The sequence below is a fragment of the Mycetomoellerius zeteki genome, unplaced genomic scaffold (genome assembly GCF_001594055.1).
Source record: "Mycetomoellerius zeteki isolate Tzet28-1 unplaced genomic scaffold, Tzet1.0 scaffold458, whole genome shotgun sequence".
Taxonomy (NCBI): Eukaryota; Metazoa; Arthropoda; class Insecta; order Hymenoptera; family Formicidae; genus Mycetomoellerius; species Mycetomoellerius zeteki.
In genome coordinates, this window is record NW_017257455.1 from 54510 (window position 1) to 75749 (window position 21240).

The following is a 21240-nucleotide window of genomic DNA, read 5'->3' on the forward strand; positions in this document are numbered from 1 at the left end:
TAATTTCTGATAACGGGCAAGAACGACGATAATCGATTGTCTCGCGTTAATTTCTCGGCCTCCTTTTTGTCCCTCTCCCAATTTATCTAATCCATCAAGTCGCAATTGCGCGATTTACCTCTGCAAGTTTAAAAACTGGCAGCAAGGAAATTTGACAATATGTATTGTTAAGCCGATAATAACGGAATTCTCACTGTTTCCGATATTAACTTTTATCGATATGCCGTGGACAGTTGATAAAAGGATAATATTTTTAAGAGTGATAGATGGGGACGTTTAACATATTCGGTTGTCACGTAATAGGTGTATCCAGAAGCACGACCGCTCACTGAGCGCTCAGTGAGCTCTTGTACCTGTTTGGTCTATATTTTTAGATCTAATGGAATATGCCAATCAGATGCAAGAGCTCACTGAGCGCTCAGTGAGCGGTCGAGTTTCTGGATGCACCTAATGTCGCACTTCTTGCATCTTCCAGCAGCACCTTCCGGCTGAACTATTAGAACATGACATGAAAGGAGCAATGGTAATCTAATCCGTTAAATAACATTTTACTATTTTTAACTTCTATGTGTCAAAATGTAAATTAATCTCTTTCTGTGATCAGTGAACACCTAATATATGTGCAATGTACTAAATAATTAATTAAATTTTAGTCAAATTTAATACATTTTTTTTTAGTTAAATTGTTCAACTCTATTATTTTAATTCAAATTATCGAGGTTATATTGAGTAGGAGCAGTGACGGCCTATAGAAATGATTAAAAATAACTCAAATTGAGTACAATTTGACATAAATTTAACAGTGTGTATCATTCAATAATTGCGTAATTTTCATTTTTTTTATAAAACCAAAATGAATATAGTCGAGAATCGAAGGAAACGTTTTTATTATAGCAGGGCAGCCTTTTACATTTATTTTACCTGTAAGTTTAAATATCGCAAAGTAGAAATATTTTATAAAAGTTCCTTTTAATTACGCATACATGGATATTTCAAAGATTTCACTTTTATCAATTTTCAATCGAAAGCAATAATGATAATTCTGCCATTTGCCAGGAAGCTTTACGACCTTCTCTTTGTATTCCGTCTCTTTATTCGTCGCGCGACAGAGTAATTCGCAGAGGTGAATAGATCGTAAAGATCCATTGCGTTTTCATCGTGTCGCGTAAAAGTGGTTCCTCTATATTTCGCTATTATTCATCTATCTCGTTATTCTGTATTCCGCAGTTTTATCCGCGACGAAATAATCTGCACGGATGAAACAACGTGGAGAAGATTCGCGATATTTCAATCGCGTTACAAGAAAAATGACTCGCCTTCCCATGTTTCGTAATTATTCATTCTACACTCCATTCGCGTTACTCGTGACGGAATAATTTGGCGCGGGCGAATAGCCGGAAAGATTGAGCGCGATCCGATCGCGATACAGCGTAAAAGTGGCTCACCTAGTTTTGAGGAACATTGTTTAAGCCTCTGCGACACGGCCAACCGCGTTGATTTGAGGAGGATAATTGAGTGAAAGAAGGAAGACACGTAATTAAAGCGGCCGCGGAGAGAGAGAACCGGGAGAAAACCGGATGCGACGCGACGTGAAGAAACGGAGTGAGACGGGATAGTCGACGAGATGAACTCGGTACAGTAGTAAAGTTTACGATACTCCAGTATATTTTATGTCAAATAAACACAGCATAAATAATTATTTTTATTATATATTTATTAATGTGCATTTTATATTAATTATTTGCCTATTAGTCTTTCCAATGTGGGAAGAAGTTGAATTTGTAATTGTAGGATCTTTTCATCCATAATAATAAATGCAGAACTTATATTAGAGAGATTGTCTTCAAAAAAAGAGACAAGAAATGAAAAGAATAAAGATTAAAAGTGTATGGAGTATTAAGTGTTAAATAAAAAATAATAAATATTTTCATATTCTTTCTCTGTCATGTGTTACATTTTGTAAATAAATTATTTATATTAAAAGATGTGCAATATAAATAAATACATTTAAAAAATATAATAAATCTTGAAACAAAATCGCGTATATTCGCAGTAAAGAATTATTTTTAAATTAAGATATTAATTCGATATATTGAGTATTCGGTGGAAATTCGAGGTGACGAACAGCGTGATCGATCACATCCATCGATACGCTTTCTTGATGCACTATACCTCCGGTCTCGATGCGATGCGCATTAGGATCTGAAACACTCTTCGTTCGGTTTCTCCAGGGAGCTACGGCCTCGGCGGCGACCGTCTCGAGCGATTTTCCTGTCACTTTCACTGAAACCCGCGAGAGAAGGAACGCGAGGAAGCCGCTAGTGGTGACGAAGAGCCGTGGACGAGAACGGCGCGTTCGAAAAACGTCGGGAGAGATAGCGAATTTACGGCAGGACGCGATCACGAGAGACGCGAGCACGTCGATTCTGCGTGTGTAACGAAAGCCGCGAGAGGGTGAAAGGAAAACGGTGCATCTCTCCTTGACGACGACATCGGACTTGAAACGACGGAGGAAGATAATAAAAAAAATACGTTCACGTGAGGGAGAAGGGAGGGGGGGAAGAAGGCCCGGTTAGCTCGCACGCTAATCTTTCGGGAGCGTTAGAAAGCCGCCGCTTTCCTGAGAGACGGTAAACCGAGAGTCTGGGCAGAGATCAAGGAGCGCGTGTTGCGAAAAGAGGAGAATTCAATCTCTCAGATTATATTTTTCGCAAACAGAAAACGCAAATCCTGACTATGTAATTGTAATACTGGAACAAATGATAATAACGCGCGGATGTATTAAAATAGAGCTTTTAAACTAAAATCGTGCAATGGTTTAAGAGAAAAAAAAAAGAAAAAGAGAGAGAGAGAGCAAAAATGAGAAGAGAATTCAGCTGTATAAAATGAGCGTCTCTGTAAGAGTAATTTCATTATACGATCCACTAAGGTGGAATAATATTATAAGACATTTATGAAGTTAATTTTTTTGAGAATTTTAATATAGATGGAATTTTAGCTTTTGTTTGAAGAATTTTAAAGTATGTAACAATTTAATAAAAAAATTTTAATAATATAAAATATGAAAAACAATAGTTATTTTACTTTTTTGATTATATAAAAATAGAACAATTTTACACATTTTAATCAAATATCATTTCAGTTGAGTTATCATAATATTACTCGATAAAATAAACAGGATTTTTCAGACGCTATTCCATTTAAAAGAAAAGGTTTTTTTTCCACAAGAAACCAAGTTAAAAAAAATTTAATCTGTACTAAAATATAATTCTTGTGAAAAATCTTTTCTCTTAAATGGAATAGCGTCTAAAAAATCCTATTTATTCTATCTTAAATATGTGGAAAAATATGAGAAAAAAATGTTGCGAGCATATACATTTCTATTGTAAGTAGAAAAAGCAGTCTGTTTCTAAAATTAGAAGAAAAAAGATAGCAGCAGCATCGTGAGAAAATCGGGAAGAGAAATCGAAAAACGAAGCGTTAGCGAAGCGTTAGCGACCGGTTTCTCATCCCTTACGCTCGCATTTTCTTTCGCAGCCTGGAAGAAGTACGGGTTTTTCCCCCTCTAGCGCGGGAGAGGAGAGAGAACCGCCCTTCCATCTTCCCTTCCATCTTCCCTCCCACGATTCATCTCAATTTTTCTTCGAGCTTTTTGTGTCCAATTTCACCTCGCCTCCCTACCACGCTATGTCCTTTTTCTTTTTCCCCGTCTATCCCTCTGCCATTCGCAGAGTAGACGAACTCGCTCTTCGTGTTTTACTCTTCCCCCTTCCCCTCCCCCCTCCTTCATCGCGTTTGCTTCTCTACCACCCTCATTCTTCTCTCTGCTCTCCCATCTCAATTCCTACCCTCTCTCCCCCCCTTCTCTCTCTTTCTCTTTCTCTTTTTCTCTCTCCGTTTCTTCGCCCTTCTCATCCATTTCACGACCGTCGTCGTTCCGTCTCCCTCACCGTCCTTCGCCCTCCTTTTTCTTGTCTCTCGGTCGTTTCGTCGCTTCTTCCACGACCCTCCGCTCACCTCCTTCCACCCCTCTCCTAGTCTTTTCCCTCTTTCGCTGCGCGCGTTGGCTCCATTTACTCATTCCCTCTTCCCCTCGCGCCTAAGACGCTATTTTCTCGTGGCCCCTTCGCTTCCACGGTTATATGCTACCCTTCTTTCTCTTTCTGTCTGTTTCTCTCTCTCTCTCTCTCTCTCTCTCCCTCTCCTCCTTCTTTCTTCTCGCCCTAACGATAGGGAGAAGACCTCCCCTTTTCCCTCGTTCTTTCCTATATCTCTGTCCTGGCTCTATCCCTCCCGCCGTCTCTCTTCTCCTCTGGCTTTTTCTTCCCCCCCCGCTATATCCATCTATCTATCTTTCCGTTCCGTTCCCTCCCCAACTAACCCAGCTGCCTTTTTTTCTCTCCTCCTTCTCCTCGTCTCGCCTCGATCCGCCAGTTCTTTCTCCGTAGAGCGCCTTTTACGTTTTTCCAACGTTATCGACGCGTCGCCTCCTCGCTTCTTCCCGGATTTTTCCCTTTCGCGGCCACCGTTCTCGAGACGACCAACCGGCTCTTTCTCCGGGAAAACGCAAGCGGAAACGATCGCTCTCCTCTCTCCCCTTTACCTCACCGTTTTCTCCATCTCAGTGCTATTTCACGTTTCCAAGGAGGGGGGGAGGGGAGACTGGAATCTTCCAAGAGACTTTCCTCCGTTGTCTTCTTTCGCAGTTCTCTCTTCGTCCCTCTCCTCTCCCTAGATTTCCTTCGTAGCTTCGTCGAGATGCGGATGATAAAGAGAACTAATAAAATCTGCATGACGACCAGCGGATTCTGTATAAAGTATTATACTATACTCTACCGTCCCTCGGACCTCGCTGTTATGATAACCTGGAATTTCTCGGCGATGTATAAATGTCAATTTGATTCGGCCGCGGGGGACCGGATAGACTACTGTCGCCCGAGAGTACTTTCGTAGGATCATCTCCCGAGTTGAATGTAAATAGAATTCGACTCAGGCATCTTTACCCCGAAGATAAGTCTGGTAAAAATTCCAAAAAAAAAAGAAAGGAAGAAATGAGGAAAGATAGAGGAAAGAGAAAAAGGTTGCGCCCATAGGGCCAGTCGACTTTTTCCCCAAAGTACTTCGCTTTTGAGAACAAGAGGAGATATTTGAGATTAGAAACGCGCAGCTTTCGGTACGTGTCTTTCTACGAGATCTCAGCGGCATAAAATATGTCGCCGAAATTGACATTGCAAAAAGTATGTGCTCGCATACAGCATAGTCTTATCTGCCTCCGTCGTGAATATTTCTTTTGAACCTTTACGATTTCCTATTAAATATTTCCATCCGAGAAAACAAAGTAGAATGCTACTTCTTTCTTTCAAACATACGAGATTGACTAAGATTTCTCGTTGCGCAAAAATGTCCTACTTTGTAAGATAAATTACTGTACCGACGAAATTCTTATGGCACGCTAAACAGTAGCAGATTTATTATCTTTGTTACACGAAGCATGAAATTTTGTATTTGTGTATTTGTTTTGTTTCAATCTTTATTTAGCTGTTAGCGTATAATTTTTTATGCAAAATTATTTTAAGAGGAAAAGAGAGAAAGAAAGAAAAAAATTCAATTGAATATTTATATTTTCACATTTAGAAACGTTTTCCTGCGAGTTTGATAAAAGCTTCGATCGATAAAATGGCAGCAAGAATTTATTTTGCACGAGCGCAATTATTTTCTGGTTCTCGGTTTCCGATCGATTCTCTTGATGGAAAAGCGAGAAACGCAAAGTCTACTTCTGTCAGAGAGAGGTAAAAACGAAAAAAGGGAAAAAATACTAAAGATAGAAGCAGGTATAGAAGAAGAATTGCATTAAATAAGAAAGAGAGAGGAGCGCAACGGGTTCCAATTTACGTCCGTAGCATAAGATGAGTTTGTTCTTTGAGATATTTCAATACCTTTCAATTCTTTCTTCTCCAATATTTTCCGCGATACAACACTCGATGCAAACACATACTAATGTCACAAACTCGAAAAAAAAATATCTGCATTGCGGATCTTGGTGTCTTGGTGAGAGAAACTCGGGCTGTACCTTTCTTGAAAACCTGAGTTAAAATTTGGCACGAGATTGAGATTCATTCAAGTAAATACCCTTGCTGACTGTTATTCTAGTTAGAGTATCACTAAAATCCGATTTGCTTTGAAAGAAAACGGAAATTGGTAAATCTAAATTTCCATCTCCGCAAACATTTATGCGAAAGAAACTCAATTGTCACAGTTTTGCTGTTTTTAGCAAAATTTTACACAAAATGTTGTATCGAAAATTCACAACGCTGTTTTAAAAAATATTAGTCGAACTTTTTTTCAGATCAAAAAATATTACATTAAATTACAAATAATTATATTAGCTTGAAAACAAATTATTTCTATCGTCACCACACATTAGTTATAAAGAAAAAAATTTTTCTTCGAGAATATCAAGCGTATCCAAGTGTCTGGATTTTGTTTAAAAATTGAAATAATGGAGAAATTAGATTTTAATTCGAGACACTTGTGTTTTCGTAGAAAACGCCCTTCTCTCCTAAAAAAACTCACATCGAGGACAGGAATGGTAGGAATCGGCTATGGCAGCGCGATATGTCTTTCGGTCGATATAAAAAGCGTTCCCATACATGTTGCCGGGTTTGCATCAATGATCTTCCCACGTTCCTCTGCACGATTGTAATTGTGTGCGACCGTTTTCCTTTTTCATGGAACGATCGATTCGTTTTTCGGTTAACATTTCATCTCTCGAACGTCTCACCGAGAATGTCAGTGGCAGGAGTTGGATAAATAACGTGATCATTGATGATTTTATGTTTTGACATGCAAGCTTGTCAAATACAAATTTTCAATTATTTATTTCTCTTTTTATCCTTAACTCTGAGTCCTCGACTTCCCGAGTCTTTAAATTCTTTTAATATTTAACTCTGAACTCTCCTGTACGTTTCAAGTCTTTAACCTTTGACCCTAATTCTTCTAACCATCAACTGTGAATCCATAGCTTTTAACTTTCGATCTTCAATTCGGAGCTGTCGAATTTTCAGTTCTCGACTTTCAACATCTGCCACTTTGCTTGACTCTAAATTCGAAATGTGAAATTCTAAACAAATTCTCTACGAATTTCAGAGGATAAAGCGAGAACGAAATAAAAGTTTGAAAAAAGATTATGCTATTCTATGATCATATCAAACGATGGACAACGAGACTGTATGTTGTTTGGTCCTAATTTCCGTCTTGTCTGTATACCGTAAGGCATAACAGTACCGCATTCCGAATGCCCTTCGTTTCTTCGTTTCTTTCCGTTCACCTTTCCGAGCGTCTGCTTTCTCGACCGCTCACCTGTTCCCCTTCGCCCTTACTGGTTCAAGTCCTCGTTACAGAATATTTCCAGAAAATCAAACGATAGTAAGACAGTACTACTTCCCATTATCTCGAGAGGCTCTTTGCTTTGACAAAATCAAATAACCGAGACTCGACTGCACTCAATATAAAAAATGATACATCTCTTCTGTCGACGTTAAAACGGCTAAAAAAGCGAGAAAACATTATTTATATCGTGGAATTTAAAGTTTTATTAATAATTTCATGTATTAATTAAAAATTTCAATTTTTTTATAACATGTTACTGAATCGCTGATATAATTCAGACATCGAAAATTTAGAAATTATGAATTTTTAGTCCCCAAATTCGAAGATTTTGAAAAAAATGTATCGTGAAAGAATGGAAAACATCGTATCTTATTACTGTTTCATAGATTTTCTCGTACACGTTGCGAATATGGCTTCGTTCTTCTTTGGCCACTGCTGTTTCTGCTCGCGCGTGCGTTTTCGAAGGGAAGGAAAGGAGAGGCGAAAGGAAAAAAAAACGACGCGACGGGGACGTTCTTTGCGGGATGGAGGGCACGGACGCACCCGGAACCGTCATTTCACCGGGCGAGGAGAACGGCGAGAGAGATCCGTGACACGTGGAGAGAAGCAAGAAAGGAGAAAGGAAACTAGATATTTGTTCTATACCGTGATACGATGTGCAATTAATCTTGGAAGTAACGATACCACCGGGCAAGAACTATCGAATAGTTTTTAATTATAACCGAAAGAAGCACAACTCTATATTTTATAACTTTACCTTTCCTTCTCGCGCGTGAATTTACTCCATATATTTTTTAAAGCCTCTTTTTAAAAACGAAAAAGTCTCGATATTGTTATACGTGACTTAATATCCTTGGATTAATTAAAATTCTTTCCTGATTGCTGGCGCTATAAATTATGCGTTCACTTCACATAAAGAATCATTTAATATAATTTCCATTATGTCTCTTTCCACATTTAATATTTTTATTAAATTAAATATTTTTATTTTTAAATCAATATGTGTCGCGAGCAGCAACGTGACCTCTTTTCTCCTTTTTCTGCAATATGGTTTATATCTTGTTATATGTAGTCACTTACACCTCTCGTTTTGATGGAGCTTGTCAATGCTGTGTTTCGAATAAAACGATTTTTCTCGAAGCTAACAGTCGCAAATTAAAGTTGCAGCTCTTCTCGAGAGCGAGACCTCGTCCTGAATGTCGTCACTTGCGAGTTAAACGCGGTCAATCAAAGAACGGATAGAATACAGTAAGAGACCGGGTAGTTCTCTTCACATCATTACATGATCTTCGTATCGATCTTTACAACATCTTATATGACATAATGTAGATGAGAAGTCTTACTTTATTAATTTACTTTCACTTACAGCAATTTTAATATATTTTTATATAACTCGGACTAGAGGTGCTTGTCACAAAATCAACTGATTTGAATTAATTCAAGTCTTTTCATTGTAGAAGAAAAAATATGAAACAAGAAAAAAATGTAAATCTCATTAATTTTTTAAATCCGTATACATATCTTTTATATAAAATTTACGACTTACATGGATTCATTATACTTACTTATCGCCCGACAAATCCCGATAATGTGCGCGACCTTCATTTTCTTGTTCGTCGACGAGCTCCACACTCTTTTCGTCCGGTCGGTAGAGCGGGATAAACGAGGACTGTGAAAACCACCCCCGAGCACCACGTGATCACGAACGGGGGATTGCGACCCCTCGAAGTGCGGAGGGTGAATGCGATCTCGCTCAAGGTCGCACGTGGACCGCTGCGAGCGATATCTCGACTCGACTCGGCACGGTCTGACATTTTTTTTTCTCTCATTCGTCGAACAAGCGCGGAAGCTGCGATCGCACGAGAAAGAATCTCTCCCTCCCGTCCTCTTTCACACTATCTCACGTTTCCCGTTTTTTCTCCGCACACCGCAATTTACGGCATCGAACATTCTCATCCTGCTCTCCTCTCGCTTGGAGAAATCGAACTCGCTATTTCGCCTCTAGGAATTAACAGTGCAGCTTCTTTGTGGATCTCCTCCGAAGGAAGGAAAGGTGAAGGAAATTTTTCGAATGCGGAGAAAGTAGCGGCAAAAGATGATGACAAAGCACGAAGATGGAGACGATGTTGATAATCTCAAAGCAACGCTCGAATGGAAGGAACAAAGAAGGCAGCCGGAGAAAGGATAGAGGAGAGGGTGGCAAATAGCGGAGAGAAAAGTCAGCTCCTTTGTGTGCACAGCGCTCGAATGGGAAGGAGCGAAGGGGATGAAAGCGGAGGGCGAAAAAGAACCAGGAGGGGGACAGATGGCCCTTTCAGACAATGAGGAACTCCGGAGATAAGGGCGGTACCGAATGGTGGCGAGGGGAGAGAATGGAAGGAAATAGCGTTGAGAGAGGATGAAAGCGACGGAGAGACAGAGAGAGAAAGCGAGAGGAAGGTCGAAAAGAAGATAGGAGCTACTTTTTCGAGGAAGGGACGTGCAGGATATAATGAATGATAGGGAAAGAGAGAGAGAAAGAGAAAAAAGGAAAAAGAGATGAAGAGTGAGGCTGTCACGAGAAAGAGAAGAGGATAGAAAACGGGTGACTCAGGCACAGAGTGGACCGTGCTGGCAATTTCTGAGGGCGATTAACGACGAGCCAACTGAAAGAAGACACACGCGCATTTTTCTCCGTGTTGGACGACGTGTTTCGTACGTGTATCATACTTAACCCTGACATTACCGGAGAGAATTTTCTATCGCAGGAGAGCAGAGTTTATATTTAGTATATAAAATAAACAGCGTCGTGCGAGCACTAAATTCACGAAACTTTGATATACTTATAATTATGCATCGAAAAAAATACTAAATTTTAATAAATATTTATTTGAATAGTTCTAAGTAAATATTTACTACATGTAAACATATATTTATTTGATACAAAAACCATTAATTTGATGTAACTATCATTTTCTCATTGAGAACATATATATTTATTTACTGTAAACGAATGTTTACTTGATAGTTTAAAGAAATATATATTGAGATTTAGCGAATTTTTTTTTCAGTGTGCCTAAATAATATTAATAGTGTGTGACAAATGTAGGATGTTCGTGTGATCGCGTTTCTCGAGGCAAAAAATGAAAATTTATATATTTTCGATTTTATAATATACTTTCTAAGCGGATAAGCAGTAATTATAACTTTTCCGACTGCATGCTAAGTCCTTAAAGCGTCAATGCGAAGGCGGCGTGTTGCAAGTGTGCACTTCATTGAGTACTCCACCCAATACCTCTCTCTTTTCTTCCAACAACTGGAGTTTATTAGCGTATCGCCAAAGAAGAATGAACGAGTGAAGCTCCGAGAGTATGACATTTACGTCGTAATCTTAAGAATAGCATGCGAGATGCGATCGTTTATAACTTGGTGGAAAGTGCCGTGGGCTAAAGTTAAATATTTCGCTCCAATAAAATTATGCCGGCAGTTTTACGATTCAGTAATCAACGATAATCGTTTTTCTTGTATACGTACATATGACTTAATTGCGCTCTGAAAAAAATGACGAGTAAGGTTGAAGGCTAATTGTAAAATGTTATTTGGATTACGTTACGTCAGAGAGTTAAGTAAATCAAATATAAATATAAAGAAAAAAAAGAGAAAAAATAGAAGTGAGTAAATAAATGTTAAAAGGGAGAATTTTTAGAAAATGAGAAAAATAGAAAGAATAAATAAATGTTAGATGAGAGAATTTTCAGATCTTTAAAAAGTTTATATATACCAATATATCATATGTGATAAAAATACATTTAATGCTTAATATTTTGATATGGAATTATAGGCTTGTAAATTATATGTAAATTGCACTGTAAAAATAAAAGTTTTAGAAATCTAGTACTAAAGAATTAGCATGTTACGGATTAATTAATCAAATGTGGATGCCTTTCTATCAATTTTATGCGGTGAGAAGAAATCGTTTCGAGATGGTAACGCGCAATAGCTCACGACTCTAGCACATCTAGCATCCTTGGCAATTACATGTATAAGACGGCCGATCGGCACCGCTCCTTTTTACGCAGTGATGTAGGAAACTCCTTTCTCCTTTTACCGACGATACTTCACAATGCCTTGTGTCCCATTCGTTCGTTTCTTCCTCTCAATTATGATTGACAGATGTATGCATGAAGATTTTTGTTTAGACTAGATTGATTTGTGTAAAAAAAAAACGCATTAACAGAAAAATTACGATTTCTACAAACTGAAAAAATAACCTAAATTAATATTTTAAAACTAACTTATATATTTATATTAATTAAACCGAATGTAACAGGATAGATTCGATGTAATTATCTCTGTATTTCGTTTTCATTTCTCTATACAAAGAAAACTAAAGATCTATTTTTGAAAAAAATAGTTTTTAAATTAAAACATTTATTTAGAATCTAAAATAAAATTTCTGATGTTTTAAATAGAAAATATAATATTCAAGCGTAATTTAACAATTGATAGACAAAAGGAATTGTATGAAGATAAGAACACCACGTATTTGATTATACATATATTTGATTTATGTATTTAATCAAAGGAGGGAGCTCTGTTCAGCTTTGTTATTCAAACGTGTTCTCGTAGCTGAAGAAAGCTTTAAAAACGATGCTTTAATTGATCCAAGACAACTTTTTACGTAAGCGAGTGCTGAGGACAGGAGAAATCGACCGTAGAGCAGCGTTTTCTTGTTTTCATTCTCTTTCTCTCCATGTTACCGTTCTCCTACATCGAGCCATTTGTCCTACGTGGACGAAACGAGATGCGTGAAACGTGGAAGGAATGAGAAAGAGACATGAACACGAAAGACAGGAAGGAGGGTTGTCGGTGTGAGCGAAAGAGCGAGGGATGACAGCGATATAGCGAGTAGAAGGAAAGCCGAGGGCGAAGGTGAGAGGCGCGAGAGACAGAGACGTCGACGAAGGAGTACAGGCGAAGATGGAGTAGTACAGCAAAGTTGAGAGGGGAAAAGGGGATGGAGGAAAGAAGAGAGGGAAGGTAAAACGAGGAAGAGGAAGAGAAGGAGAGGCGCGCGGGCGAAGGCAGATCGAAATGCAAGAAGGGAAGAAAGGAGAGAAGGTTAGGGTGGTTAGGTTAGCTGGGTGATATTGGGGGAAGTCAGAGGGTGAAGAGACAAAGCAAAAGGGAGGGCGAGGGAGGGTGGGAGAAGAAACGGTACACGGGTGTAGAGCGAAGAAAGAGAAGCATTTCGTGCCCTTCTCTCTCCGTCGTTCTCCTTCTGGCACGGCTCTTTTTGTGCTTCCCTCTTTTGCCCATCCGAGATATACCGGGTAGAAGAGATGAGGAGAAGAGAGGAGTGAAGAGACAGAGAGGGAGAGAGGAGAAGATTCTTCTTCGTTCTTCTGGATGAGTCAGGCGCAGGTCAGGCGAGGGGGGAAGGACGAACAGGAAGCCGGGTAGAGGAGAGGCAGAGGGAGAGAGAGACAGAGACAGACAGAGAGAGAGAGAGAGAGAGAGAGGGGGGAGGTTGAGAAGTAGAGGAAGAGAGACCGTGCGAAAAAGAGAGAGGCGGTAGCGACGACTTAGCTGGGAGAGAACACGAAGATCCGAAACGGGGACAAAGAGAAAATGACAAAGGCGAGAGGGGCGGTCGATTCGATTGGAAAGGCAGGCAGAGGGGCCTCTTTCCTTTTACCAGCGTTTTCTCCGTATTACGTTCCATACTTTCCGTTGTTCCTGCGCGCGCGCACGTATGCACCAACACACATTTACATCCACACTCGGCCAAATACATATATATTATACTGGCGCTCTCTTTCCTTTCTGTCCTCCCCCTTGTCTCCCTCGACCTCTTGTCCTATCCTCCTTCGCCGTTCTCCTTCTGTCTCTCCTCATCGTTTCGCACCGCCTTCGTCCTCTTCGTCGCTATTGTACGTACGTGTACATATACGCGTATGTGTATACGTGCGCCTCGTCTCAATCGTCATACGTGAGGTTTCATGTCGCACTGCTCTATACGCTCCCGCGGCGAGAGGGAGGCTTTGTACGTGGGTGAACGGGAAAATGTCTTTTGAAACCTTTCTAGGTCGCTCTCGATCGCCCCACACTGTCAGTCATACACACGCGAGATCCCGCTCTCGAGAAAACGCTCGCTGCAGCGCGTCGCCGTCGCGATCGTTTCGCTCGACGATGCCGCGCCGGTGCAGGCACGCTCGATTTTTGAATGAAAACGTAAAAAGACGTAAATGTATCGCCCCTTTGATGAAGAGATTAGAACGTGAAGCACCTCTGATTCACACAAATAGAGAATAAGTGCCTTGGATCTTAAGTGCTTAAATAACTCGATGTGAATTTAAATACTATATGTATGTAGAGTTACCAACCAACAGTCGCACGAAAAGAGTACATTGATTGTCGAAAAGAGTACACAAAAAAAAATTTGTATTTAAAATGCCGGTATTCAACAAAATAATGTAACTTTTATTCACAATCATATCACCTGTATTCAGTCTCTTCAAAATTACATATTAATATATTTATTCGCCGTTTAGTGATCAGAGTTTGTCACGTTAACATTAATACAATTGAGGAAATAAAATTGAATTCATATAATTCAACATATTTCAAAACTTATAACTTTTTTCGATAAATATATATAACTAAATATAACCAAATCTCTAACCTTTATGAAACAAACGTGTATATATATATACATATACATATTACATATATAAACAAATATATATCTTTTTAAAATGAATATTTGGCTTTACTATCTGAGAATAAAAACTTACAACGTCCAAAACTAACACAGCCTAGTACACTAAACATAACTTTTGTTAAATTTTTAAAAATTTTGTCTCATTTCCCCAAAAAGAGTACAATAAGAGAAAAAGTAAGAGTACGCTGTTTTCCAACCTTGAAAAGAGTACGGTTGGTAACCCTACATATGTAGTCATTTAAATTGCGCGCTGAATTGATTTTTCCTCTGATTCAATTATGCTCATGGGTGAAATGGTCGCACGATGGACGTATTTAAATTGGATAGTAACGAAACTGCGCAGATTCTCGTGAGGGATCCGAAGGCTAAGAAGATGTAGAGAAGAAAGGAGGGCGACAGCGAAGGAGAAGAGAAACGAACAAATAAAAACCGTAATGAGGAAAAGACGAAGAATTAAAAAGAGAATATCGAATTTTCGTCTGCACATATAACGCGATGATCATATCTCATATCCATTATGTTATATTTTATTCTTTCAGCCTTTACTCATAAAGAGAAATTACTTTACTGAAATGTAGAGGATTTTAATCCATCCTGTTTCCGCGCAAAATTTACGTTAATTAAACAATTCTTTCAAGATAAACTGTGATTACATTTGAGCCCGAGGTTCAAACGGATGGAACGAGGTGATCATTCGCTTCCTTCTTACCAAACGGAAAAGTTTTTCTATTATTTCGCGGCGATGCAATGTAAGAGATTCTTATATTGCGTAGCAAAGTCAAACATCGTTCTATAATACGCCCACCCGTCGCCATCGCGACATTTCACAAACGACGTTAGGAACGAGCGTGCTATTGAGACAGCGCGCGGCAAGACTCGTTCTCGCTTTTGCAATTTGTAAATCTCGAGGCGCGCGCGCGCGCGCGTGCGTGCGGAGCATTACGGTAACGCGATCCTCGCGTTCCCTCTCTTTTTTTCGCCGATTCGCATCTGGTCGTCCTCCGGAACTCGATCCTTGAATCGTGTCGGGTGGGGAAAAAAAGGGGCAGGAAGAGAGAAGGAGGCGATCGATGGAAGAGAAGAGACGTACGCGGAGAGAGGCTGAAGAGAAAGGCAGAGGGATAGAAAGAGGGAAGGACAAGAGGGGAGAAGCTGAAGCTAGAATATGCGCAAGATAGATAGATGGAGAGAGAGAGAGAGAGAGAGAGAGAGAGAAATCGTTATTTATTAAACGCTCTAGAACTGAGACCTCTCAGGCGCTAAAAAAACAATATAAAATTGAGCAACAGAACAAGAGGTATTAAAATCAAATACATAAAATAGAGTCATAAAAATAAAGATAGAAATAAGATGTGTAAAATAGAAAAAGATGAGAATTGAGAAACAAAATAACATACTAGTAAATTGCGCAGAATTAAAGTGTGACTTATAATAACAGAAGAACAGCTTGTTACAGGATACAAAATACAAATTATAAATTTAAGCTTAATAAATGATCGTATACAATTTACTATCAAAGTCTAAAGAGAGAGACAGAGAGAGAGAGAGAGAGAGAGAGAGAAAGGGGGGAGAAGAGAGAAAAGGTGTTGTTGCGCCGAATGCGCGGCGGGAACGAACGCGAGGCAAGGCTGAGAGAAGGAACAGTAAAATTGTGGAGAATGTGCACGCGCCATCATCAGGGTGGCCTAGATTCAGCCAAGACCTGCTTTCTAGGCAGCATTTCTCTTTATCATCAGCGGCGTGCGAGCGCCGATGTATAGGCGGACCGTTGCTCGATGCGCGCGGAGAAAATCTTGCGGGATGCACGGACTGTTCGTCGTGAGACGAATGATCGTGCATCGTTAAACTCACGATCCTTAATCGAGTCTATTACGAACGTTCACGCTTGCGTTCACGCGGATCGGAGCTCAAGTTCTTATATCGCGATCGTGCGGCGCAGCGTCTCGCGGAGGAGTCGAAAGAATACTTTGCGTTCGATTACTTGCGTTTCCTATTAGCAATTTCAGCACACGGCATTACATTTACTCTTTAAACATCTTTTCGATATATCGTGTACACTTGACTTTTTTCCAATACTCTCAATTGCTTTTTTTTTCCCATTGCTTATAATTTTTTCATTAATTAAAGATAAATTATTTTTGCATGATATCGTTTTATGTTCCTTAACCCTTTAGGAATGGCATCGTCTTGTCGTTAAAGAAACAATTTTTTTTACTGTTTTTGCTAAAAATTGACTTGTGAATAAATAATCTATCGATATTTACACTATCAATAAATATATCGATGTATGACTTTTCCGATGGTTATTTGTAAAAATAATACTGCTATATTTTAGTGTTCAATGCTATAATTTACGCATATCATTTGTTTAAATTAACAAATATTTACATGCTTGACAGTTCATGATTGCTATTATATATTTCATTTGAATCACAACTAATATAAACAATAAGAATCTTATTTTAGACCGTACCATGTGAGAACACAATCAATATTAGAAATTAAAAATGCCTATATCGGTCGAAGCTGGATCTTTAATACTTAAATAATTCAATGTGAATTATATATATATATATATATAACATATATGTACTTGCATATATACCATATTTGTAGTCCTTCAAACTGTGCGCCGAATTAGTTTTCCGGACTTATAAACGCAATTAAACTACTGGAATAATATCACGAATTAAATAAAATTGACAAACAATTCTTAATAATTTTGATGCACAATCAGGCATTATATTAGCAAGATGTTAATGTACTGAAAAACTATAAATAAATTTAGCTTCGACCGGTATAGGCATTTTTAATTTCTAGTCACAACTAATATATTTTTTAAATCAATTTTTTTTCTAGTACACAGCACACAGAAAAACGTATAAGGCAATAAGAGATGAACGATAAGCGAATTGGCTAATCACATTAAAGACCGTAAGGCAATAACATATAGCAGTAGCAAATCCAAAATATTTATTTGTTTCTTTTTGTGTGTTATAGTCTTAATGCTCATCGCGAGTCTCATTAAGCACGAAAAAATAAACATCACGTAACGTCGGAATTGCCTGACGAGTTTGTACTTAAAAGACGACAGTAGTTTTATAAATAATAGTCACGGCAGATGTTAAAAGGAAAAGGATGCGAAAAGAAAAACGGTTGCAAATTTGCAGGGGACGATCGAAGTACCTGTTCTAATAAGCCTCTTGCCGAGCGGCCGTGGCGAATTTATTAATCGTATCGCTGGCGAGAAGGGAGGAGGAAACGGGAAGGTGCGCACGTGGTAGAGCAACTATACGAAACTTCGCCGATCGGTCACCATCAATCATCGGCGATTTTCTCCTATTTGACGGTCATTTAATTACCGAGATAAACCCGTTTACCGCACGCGCGCGCGTACACGATGAAACGAGCGCTCTGAAGCGGTCTTTCGTCGGTCGTGTCACGCACGGCGATCGACACGCGATGCAACTTACGGTGCCGGATTGTTGACAGCGAAATACGACGATCGTCTGAGAATCAACGCTTCAATACGGACGAGGAGACGCGTAGAAGACGGATGAGAATTAAATGTGCTAATACCAGGAACGCCTATTGATTTCTGCGGAATCGACGTTTCCCACAGGTATGCCACGTTGCCATCGAAGTCAGTTTATTAACAAGGACGAAGAGATTTCTGTCAAAATCGTTACACCTAATTACGGCGACCATGCATATATTTTTTGTTATTAAAGACGGTCATTTACATGTCGTTTACATGTATTTCAAGCAACTGTCCTTTAGGTTTATTTATTTTTTCAAAACTCAATTTTGTTCTTTATTTTAATATAATAATATTACAGGAAATTCCTTTCTAATTAACATTTCAATGTCTAATGTCGCATTGGAACGAATGTTTACGGAAACAACCGACAAATTTGATTTTATGCAATATTAGCCCAAATAGAACAACAAAATCGCAATAACGTTAAAATGACATCAAAATGAATGATGATTAATTGAAAAATGATCTTTTAATAATATTAAATTTTATTAAATTAAAAAAATTTTATTAAATTTTAATAATAGGGTAAAAGCAGGGATTATGGCATAGGCTACTAATATGGAATAGTGGCTTATTTTTTAAACAAAGCATTGCAATCTGGCGGCAATCACTGAAAGTTATTGCAACTGTTACCAAACATGTCATAACAAGTAATTAACTCGGTCCGACCAACCGTTTTGCTACAATTAACATTTATTCATTTTCGTTACGTCAGGAGATCCGGCAGCTTTTATCTAAAAAGTGTTCTCATAAACTGAAGGTAAGTTTTTTTTAATGCTTATATTGCACAGATGCTTTTAATAATGTTACATGAACAATATTATGCAGATTAATTGCTATTTCAAACTTGTTTATTGCTACGGAAAGACTTTTTGTTATATGACGACATGCAGGTAATGTGGAATACATCGAGGGTTGAGAATATAACTTTTTGATTCTTCTTGTGAATAATGTTTAGATGCTAATATTTATTGTACGTCATAATTTAATTTGATTCAAGATTTAATTGTATTCTTTATTGTCCATGCGTAATAACGTTCAATGATACTATTATATTTTCTGTGTTATTGTACAATAAAAATGTGTAACAGTTTTCTATTTTTCTTGATCAGTTTACATAAATAAACAAATTTAGACTTCATTTATTGTGTTATTTATTACTATGGTCAAAATTTCATCGGTATTCCATATTACATCCCATTTTTTAGACCCCCCCCATTTTCTCACTTTTGACTTTTTTGTTAATATTGACGTTGGACTTAAATTTTGGCGATTTTTATTTATTGGATGTTGTAGCTAACATATTCCTCAAGACTTCTGTGTAAATTTAAAGTCTTTATATGCATTTATATCGGAACAATGTCAATTTAATAAAGCTATTCCATAATCCCTGCTTTTACCCTACTTACTGCGTAAGAAAATTTTCGAAATTATAACACGCAGTCTTTCGACAATCACAAAAAGTAGTTTCGAAATATTCAGTAATAAAGTCCTAAAATTTTCAGGTTTTTTTACCTTTTCTAAGAAAATGTAGTCTCCATACACCTAATATAATTGACGCTAGAAATAGCGAGAGCCGTGAATTTATAATAATTTCAAATTACGTATTATAATTTATATACTTTTAATTAAAGTTATAATATCATATATTACTTGTATTATGTAAAACGGAGAAATATCTTGCACAACTCCAGACGGACGTAACTAAATTAAATTAAAATAACTGCGTCGCTGCTACGTCGCACTATTTTGTCGTAAAAAGAAAAAGAATTCGATAGTCGATACCAATGTCACTAATCAGATCCTCCGTCTGCAAATCGAATCGTTTAATTGCACAAACACACACGTTATACGAATGTCAGGACTCGAATCTCGAGAAACGGTGGCAGAATCTTCCTTTTTATTACCCAGCTGTCCTCGAAATCTACATCGACGCGCGTCGCAATGATTTACATTGTTGTCGCGCGGGATAATGTGTATTTACGTAAAACAAAACGGAAGTTTTTCAGGTTTCGCGGTTTCCGGCAGAATCTGACGTAATTGCTCTGGACTCATCCGAGGATGAACGTCTCGAGTAGGGATTCTTGACCGAGGGTCGAGTAGACTCTCGGCGGTGCCGGTGTTCCGGCGCGGCCGCGGTGCATCCGAATGCATCCCGCGCGTTCGTAATCGCTGATTATTGGCCGATGCATCGCGCACGTGACCTACCGTAACGGGTGACAAGGCAGTTTCGAACGGCTGAAAACCGCGTGGCCGCGCAGAGAAGGCGCGCGCGCGCACCGATTGCGAGAGAAAACCCGCGTCATTTTTTACCAATGGATAATGAGAGAAAAATATTTGGTATTTGGGACTATAATTGGTATGAGATAATTACGATTAGAAGCTCCATTTTTATAGCTAATGCTGCTATAATATTAACTTCTAATCATTAATTATATCTATATTCTCTAAAAGTGAATCGATGTATTTTTTATTACTAAAAAACAGTATATATTCGCTGATGATTACATCAATTCCAAGTGTTGCACCGTAAAGTCACTGATTTATTTTTAGAGAGTAATTTTGTGTACCAAAAGGATTTTAATACGTTGAATTATAAACATAATTATTATTATTACTGATATTACAGCGGTAATAGTTATAAAATTAAACTCTTAACAAATATAATAATTATTCTACTACCATATGTAATTATAATCACAAACACCAAAACACACTTTTCTGTCACAATTAATACAGACATCTCGAGATTTCTCATTTCAGCTTAATTTCTTGTTTTTCTCTTTATTTTTCCTCTTTTTCTCACCATGTTGAAGAGAAAAGGAAGAAAGATGCGAACGGAAGAAACAAGCTCAGCTGAAAAGAATAGATTATCGGTATTTACTCTTCAACTTTTTCTAATTCTTGGAACTGGGAAAGGAATAATGGTAAATTAAACCGAGATTAAAGTTAATCCACACATTGGTAGAAACGGGTAATAATCTCGTGCACCACGCTCGTGCGACAGCCCGACAGATCGCCCCGAAAGTCAAGCGCATTGTGTCACCGGTGGATCGTCCAGTTGTTACGGTCGGAGTCAAAACAATGCGGCTTCGTCCGCGACTGTGAGGGGAAAACGAGGAAAGTCGACGCCTCCGTCGCGCTTTACTTTTATTGTCTCGTACGCGATTTATGCCCGTTTCTACCAACGTAGATTAACTTTAATTTTGACTTAAGTTACCTTTTATCTTTTTCTAATTTTTTCTTAGAACTAGAAAAAGATAAAGAGTTAGTTGAAATTAAACCACATTGGTAGAAACGAGTATTAATCACGTCGTGTACCAATACATTATACTAAAAAAGATACGCTAGATTTTAATACGTCATTTGTTTGGACAGTACCAACTAAATAAATATTTATTGATATAAAAATTTCTTTATTTGATACACCATTAATTCGACCATATTTTCTTATTGAATAAATATTTACTGTAAATAAATATTTAGTTGGCATTATTCAAATAAATATTTTTTTTAATTTAATACATTTTTTCTCAATACAACAAAGCGCCTGTAAAATAAATCGATCTGCCTCGATAATCATGGAGAATATTATTTTCACGACTGT

General features: G+C 38.1%; 1 protein-coding gene across 1 annotated transcript in view; it reads right to left on the reverse strand.

The window, feature by feature from the left end:
* Psq (pipsqueak) overlaps positions 1-21240 on the reverse strand; it is a 65222-nt gene that overhangs the window by 43000 nt on the left and 982 nt on the right. The gene's annotated exons all lie outside the window — the stretch shown is intronic.